Raw genomic sequence first — 7,621 nt, forward strand, 5'->3', positions numbered from 1 at the left:
GTACATTACAAATATACATGTATCGCGATATTTCAAATATCGTAGTGACTGAAACATGAGGCGGCCTGGTGCAGCACATTCAGTTGCCTGAGAACATCATAAACGAGAGATTCAGCTGGGTTCCAGGTGAGTCTCTCGAAAGAACCAAATTAGTTTGCAGATGAGTGTATATTCGCCAATTTCGTGCAATTTGGTTTCAGGTAGAACATAAGGTTGACGGAAACCCGGGGACTGCGCCTACCTGATGAGCCCCAAGAAGGGCGAAACCGGTCGTCGGCTGTCGACGGATTTTCAGCAACATTATGAGTAGTACATTACAAATATACTAGAAGCAGTTCAAGTGTGCAGACAAATCTCCGTTCGTCCGGTACTCGAACATTAATCATACTGTCTCAAGTCAATAATCTTCTGACGTATGCAGGAGATCAAATATTATGCTGTGTAACAGAAACATGAAAAAATGGGTCAAGTCGTGGTACTGTGCAAACAAAAATGGAGATGCACCTCGTCACCCGCTACAAACGGTAGTTCTTAAGAAGCCTCGTTTTAGTACTTTTAAGCCATACAGTATAAATTTTGAATTAGAATAAAAAACTCTTCGTTTTCCTTGCCTATCTTTTGAAGTGTTTTTGCTTGAATACAGAAGAGTACCACGACGCGCCGCTTGTACTCAGATAGAAAGCACCTTAGAAACCGTATTTCCGCCAAAATAAGAGAGCCGTTCGTAGAATTCAGGTGGGCAAGCTTTTGGATCGTGCCAAGCTTTCGCAATCATTGTTGCTATACTATCTGTCACACGAAGACAAGTATGTCAGATTACTGATCTCTGATCTCGTGTTAGTGTTAAGTAAACCACGAGGTCATTTTGCCTTGCCCTTCAAGTATTACGTCGGAACTAAGAAGAAGAACTGAGAATTGAATTCAGCCCGCAGTGGCGAATCATGAGATGGGAGTTCTGACTAGGAAGTAAGCTCTCCAACTGATTTATTGTTAGGACATATCTTACACTACAGACTTTGAATTCCTGGGTCAAAGTGAACTAAGAAATGTGACCAAAGCTAGACACGGTCATTGGCCTTTCCGACTGCCTTTTGCAGGCTAACGAAACATTTGTTTTGCCGTACTCAACAGCACATTCGAATGAGAATTTATAATATGGCTCTCCCTATTTGCAGCTTTATAAAGAGGTCTTTGCATAAATTATGACAGGCAGGTTGAACAAGATGTCCAAGTTACATTACGGAAGCAGGAACTCAATCACATTCGTGGATTTACACGAACAGTAGATTGCCAGAAAAGCCTCATCAAACAAAAAACACATACAGGAACAAATAAAAATTCTCCAGAGGTGTTGCACTACGAGCATCTGTAGGTGTATCCTAATGAAACGATGCCCCAAACGCTATTTAGTATTTGGAGATCACGTAATCGACATTCAATCGGTATCTGGTCAGATGAAAAGACAACATTAAACGAGAACACTTACCAAGTCTGTACACAAAATCTGCTACAAAAAAGGTCGTGTTCAACATGTGCTTCACCAAATACTTCATAAGAGTTTCGTCAAATGCAAACGACATATTGACGAGAGATTCAGTTCGGTCTCACTTGATAACCAAATTGATATGCAAATGGATACATCTGTTGAAATAAATGACACTGTTTCCACTGTGTAACGTTATTTAAGCGGAAAAGAAATAGACTTGATAACTGCGCTGCACAACCCGAGAAACTGAGTTAACATTCGGCGCTCCAAAAATATGAACACACCAATCTACCGCATTCAAGTAGCAGCAATTTCAATAAAAATTCCCAGGCATAAAAATACAAAGTAACGTGGTGAATTATGTTTAAAGGAGCAGGTCCCCAGTTTTCCGGTTTGTAAAATCAGCATCCGGTTGTGCCGGGCGTGAACAGCTGTTCTATGGATAAATTTAGGCTTGCTAGCCTATTTTCGGTTCCTTCAAGAATCAACCTGAATACCTTTACTTTGTTCGTTTAGGTGCCGAAAGTTTACGTAAATTTGCAAGATATGTTTTAAGCACAACTGTGGAGATGCATCTGCCAGTTGTTGACTACATTTACAACGAAACAGTGCTTGGACTAATAGAGGACACTTATGATGCACACAGACGCGATGGGATTCTATGAAACTTTTGTCAATGCTAAAAGTCATGCTATTCAGACCCAAAGATGCTGTCCGAGTAGGGTGAATTAATATTCATATTCTGTGTCATTGCAAACAATCACCGTGAACGGTTTTAGGTTGAGCTGAATTATTTAGAACAAACGACTGCCAGCCAACAATGGCTTTCAAAGATATCAATGGTTCATCATATGTCTCAATGGAATTAGTCCCACAAACGATGGACCCATCACAATTTGGTACACAACAATTTTAACGTGGATGATTGGCCTCCGCTTATGGTCAAGATGATTACGCACCATCTAGCCCCGCAATCATGCGAACTTCATTGTAGAATCTAATGCATAACTGTACTGTCCAATCAAAACAACAGGGCGAAGGCGTTCTTATCAAAAGAAGGATTGCGTCCAAAAGTCAAACGGATAAAAAGAGCATTAATAAATCGTTGAACAGCATATTTGTAAAACATGCAATAAATGACAACCTACTTTTGCGCATCAGACACGAAAATGGTCCACTGGGTGTACATGGACCTCACTGCAAACCAGATTGTGGACTCATTCACCAGTGGCGCCTCAATTTTTGCGATTTCAGCGCAGAACCAGCTGGTTTGGAACAGAAGCATTTTAACTACTACCGACCACCATAATGTGACATCACATCAACCTTTCGCTTGCAATGCCAGCGTTTCCTGTAGAGCTGTTTGTTAAAAGGTCCTTTCACATATTACTTGAACAAACAACGGTGGCAATGAAGACTTTGCTGCGCAGAACCATAAGCCTTTGCCACCCAACTATTGGGACCGTTACACCGATTCCCTAACATCTTTGTGCTTTGAGTTGTGTTTTCCGTTAGTATCACATTGTCCGTTTATCTTGATTTTCATTGTCCTACTGTTTGAAATTTGCTTGAAATCTCATTTGAACAGGCCTTTGTTAAGGTTGCTCAGTCACCTGGCTACTGACAAATTGTCACGGTCCCCTGTCTGTAGTCATCAATTTCACAGTCTTATATTTTGCCGATTATTTTATGAAGGATGTAGTTTGACCTGAAGACTTTCAGCTATAAGTAGGAATTCACTCTTTCAGGGCTATTAAATGGACGTAAAGGGATAGGAGATGTGACCGTTTGATTAGATTGCAGGCAGTTGCCTTTTGGGACCACAGAATAATTCATATGTTTCAGTAACTGGTGAAATTCAGTAACGCGTAGAAACCGAAGGTCTTCTCAAGCTCGGGTTTCGCCTTTTTCTGACCCACATGACAGTCTCATTCTCCGATATTTCCTCAGCTTCATCGTACCCTTGAATTTCAGCGCTTTTAATTCCGCAAATCTAACTTCTCAGAAGATAGAAGCTGTCAAACATTGCTGGAACGTTTTGGTTTGACTATCTGTTGCAGTTTTCTTCCTCAATTACCCCTGTCCAAACAGAATTTTTCATGACGATAGAAATGTTGAGTCCTTCGTAAAAGTCAGGCAAGTGAGTTAACTGATGGTGCAGCAAGCATGGTATTTATTCTATCGGAAGAAGAGGAATTTGCGCTTCTTCGCTTCTCCATTTCAACAGAAAATAGATTCTATTACTATTTGCCAGTGTTGTGAGTTTCTAATTACTGTACATACATTGGCACACTTACACTAGCAAGATGGTACCAATTCCTTGGATCGAATTTTCCTAAATACCCGTGTGTGATCCGTTCGACTGTTATAAAATATAAATTTGCTGTAACTTTATCAAAGTTAAGAGTATGGATATCACTGCGAATTTCACGTTCCTTATAAAAGACGGTTCCTTATGATGTACCATTTTATTCACCACAGAACTTTTGTTGTTGTTTGAAATAGGTGCATCAAGTGTTGGCTCAGATTCAGAAAGCACGAAAAAGTGCCAGTCGTACCTACAATAAACATATAGAGAGATATCTCAGTGCACTTCTTGCTTTCGAAATAAATGACTCATTGATATGACACTCGCAAGCTCACACTACCTGAGAACCCGAACCTGGTATTGAAGAACCTCTAAACTTTCAGGTGCCTTGCGATCGTTCGACCGCTCACTGTTTGAGGGTTAAATGAGACAATAAGGTAAACTGCGAAAATAGACCAAAACTCGTGACTGAGAAGCTGTTTTATAAATATGGTTCACCTCACAATCAATAATATGATTTTGTTTACAGTCAGTTAGACGGTTCCTAACTACATGAGAGGAAAGCGGATTTGTTGGATAACAAACTTCTAAAAGATCATTCTAGCCGGCCGAAAGGGAGTACAAAATTGTCTAGTGGAATGCCGTTTCAAGATAATAAGTTAAATCATGAGTTTCTGTGGTTTGAGATTACTTTTCGCCTAATAATGCTATCGAAATAAATCAGGACGATTCATTAATAAGAAACGTAATCACGTCATTTGCAATGCAAATTTAATCTTGCCATTTACCGTAACGGTACGAATTAATTAATATTCGAAGTATGTGCACCTGTTGTAGTCCGATTGAAGCAGTTTGTAGCCACCGGTGCGGTAAATATCGCCTCAAGCCTAAGTTGATCAAAACTACTATATTCGCCAACAGACTCTTAGGCTTGTAGGCGCATTTGTAGGTCAATTTATTCCTCAGAGAATGAAAGGACGGGCTCCACTAGAAATGTGATTGACGCTCTCGTTGGAGTTGCACCTTCCTAATGAAATCCGAAATGGAGTGTTTGTTGTAGATTCATTTTGTCTTGTGATATACCCTGGGGATGTCCTAGTCATCAATGTACAAGTTATTGTGGGTCACATACAATTTGTTTTCGATATAGTTCCGAAGTATGTGTATGGCGAAAACCAGTTTGACGGGCCATAAAGACAAGCCATAGCAGTCTCCACACATTGAGCAGCTGGATGGAGGCGGTCTACCCGCAATCATGAGGAAACGATCCAAACCGAGAAATCTTCCTTGAAAGTTTCTGATTCATTATGGTGTTGGCTATCAAGGAATCTGACCGCAAACCTTCATCTGCAATCAAATGTGAACGCAGCGATATTACTGTCAGTTAACAAGTTTTTCTGTTTTTGAGCAACTATCAGCAAGAGTTTTCTCGGTTTTATTGATCTCATTGAGCTTTGCATCTTTTAAAAAGTCTGGCAGGAATGAATACTCAATTAGAAAGTTCGCAAACACTGTAACTCTGTCGTACTTTACTTTGAATGCCAATGTCCACGAGTATCTTTACTGTATTATCAGGCCACATTCTTTTTCCTCACTCAAAAAAACTTGAACACAGCTTAGAAGCAAGACAGTAGTTTTCTCCTCAGATCAAACAACGAGCAATATATTTCTTCATGTTTTCTCCTTATAATAATGAACAACAGTAGTGATACTGATTCTCCGGATTTGTATAGCAATTTCCATCCTGTGCTGCTCGAAGCAGCTATGACCATGGATAAGAATTAATAGAGCGGAATCAGTTTTTTCGTCTTAAAAATACTGAACTTCTCCGTGGGCGTTGTATTTTGTGCCTCCCCTGGCACATAAATTTGACATCGCAGAATATTTAGTCCACAAGGGAATTCCGAGTCATCATCCACTCGTTAGTCACGTGTTTGTTTCGAGTGTGGTAAAATATTTAGTAGGGGTAATATGCAAGCGATGCACAGATAATCCATAAATTTATAAGGTCGGCTGTACCCCAGAGGGTGTTGTTAGCTTAGTTCAGTTACACCTTTCAAACCCTACTTCCTTTATACGACAATCACACCAATTTGGTTTCCAAAATATCCTAACCAATGAACCATCTCAGATGCCTTCAGAGCTCATGTGTCCACTTGAAACGTGTTTCCTGTCGCAGGAATGACACAAAAGTCACCAGCTGCTTACAGGCATGGTTATCCTTGCACTGATCTGTGTGCTGAAACAAATTCAGTGAATAGTCTGCCATCAGACAACTCCCACCGAGTGGTCTGACAATTTTGCTTCCACTTGCTGCCAGTCAGTCCGTTTTTCTCAAATGAACAGAACAGGACTGCAGTTGTTCCGATCAGAGTGCCGTTTCTCAGATAAAATGTTATCGTCCCTATGTTTCTGTTTCTCATGAGTTTGAAAGGAATGGTGGCTGCACCGAAAACAATGTGCATATGAAAACATGACGAAATATTGTCTAGATTATCTGGAATTCTTTCACTTAAGAATTTATAATTTTGGGGTTTTGGATTTAGACGTCTTGTGTCATCTGATTCTCATCCGTCTTTCAAAAAAATTTTCCTACGGGTAGTCTGTGATACCTTTGTACGCGGGAAATCTCAGACATACTACTTTCGGTTAGTGCCGCATATTTCTTCTACGAAGGATTGACAACCACGGAAAATCACAGAAGATAAGGTCTTTCTAAAAAGATGTGTGCTCTGATTTGAACAAAACGCACGAGGAGAAGACACGGCGCTAGTACGATATCACATAAAGAGTGAACTAGACGCGTCTAGCAAAAGTGGATTTATTCGGTTTGCTTAGGGGATTGTTAGGCCATATGAACTTGTTATAATCAGTTAAAATTAGCTTTAACAACAAGTCGGGAAGCGGAACTAAACTGATAGTGGTAACTACTTGGTAACTACTTGAACTGGTGTATATGGAAACTATTCGATTTGTTGCGTGCTCCAAATTTCGGCAGATTCCAAAACTTGAAAAATTCGCGGTTTGCTCTTAAGCATTTGAGGCTAGTGGTAGTTTTTAATTTTTGGAAAACACATTCAGCTGTTTTGTTTTTCGCGCAGTCAGATCATCCATAGATCAGCTAAAGAACGATTGTAAAGATGGAGACGTTGGCTGATTTGAGAACAACTGAGAATACAGAAGGTAAATGTCTGCTGTGCTTCAGAAAACGAAGGGTTGAAAGTGAACCACACAGACCTACTCCGTTTGCGCTCTTGGATCGGTCCTCAATAACGGATCGACTGCCCCAAAATATTTTTGTTCACCGGATATCTTTGGTAACACGCATTTATGTGATGAATGCGCATATGGTCAAACGACCTAGAATAGCTCATAAGAATAATGCTCCAAAAAGGTCGTTATGGCTATATTCAGACTTTTACAGGGGTTGTTCCTAGTCTCTATGTCCAGCCTATTCTGGATGATGCAAAGTCGCGCGTGTATGTAGTCCTTTCTCGACGGGATCGTTGGCCTATTTGATGAACTAGACAATTCAAGTGTCAACTTTTCATCATTAATCAAGGAGACATTATTTTCAACCCAGAAAAATAGACCGTCAGTGTTTGCACCTAAAGTTGACCCACTCGCACTCCGCTTCTTACTTATGCACTGAACGTGTTACCCTGATTAGCGATGAAACAGGCGTAATTAGAAAATCAAAGGTCATCTGTTTAACGTCTTACCGAAATAGTTCTCAGTCGTTCACTTCAACATCCGGCAAGCAGCTTGATGAACAAATTGACTCCATCATTCTGTTATGTGTATTGTCCTTGCCAAAGGTATCTAGA

This window comes from Opisthorchis viverrini (assembly GCF_000715545.1).
Source record: "Opisthorchis viverrini unplaced genomic scaffold opera_v5_2, whole genome shotgun sequence".
NCBI classification, from domain to species: Eukaryota; Metazoa; Platyhelminthes; class Trematoda; order Opisthorchiida; family Opisthorchiidae; genus Opisthorchis; species Opisthorchis viverrini.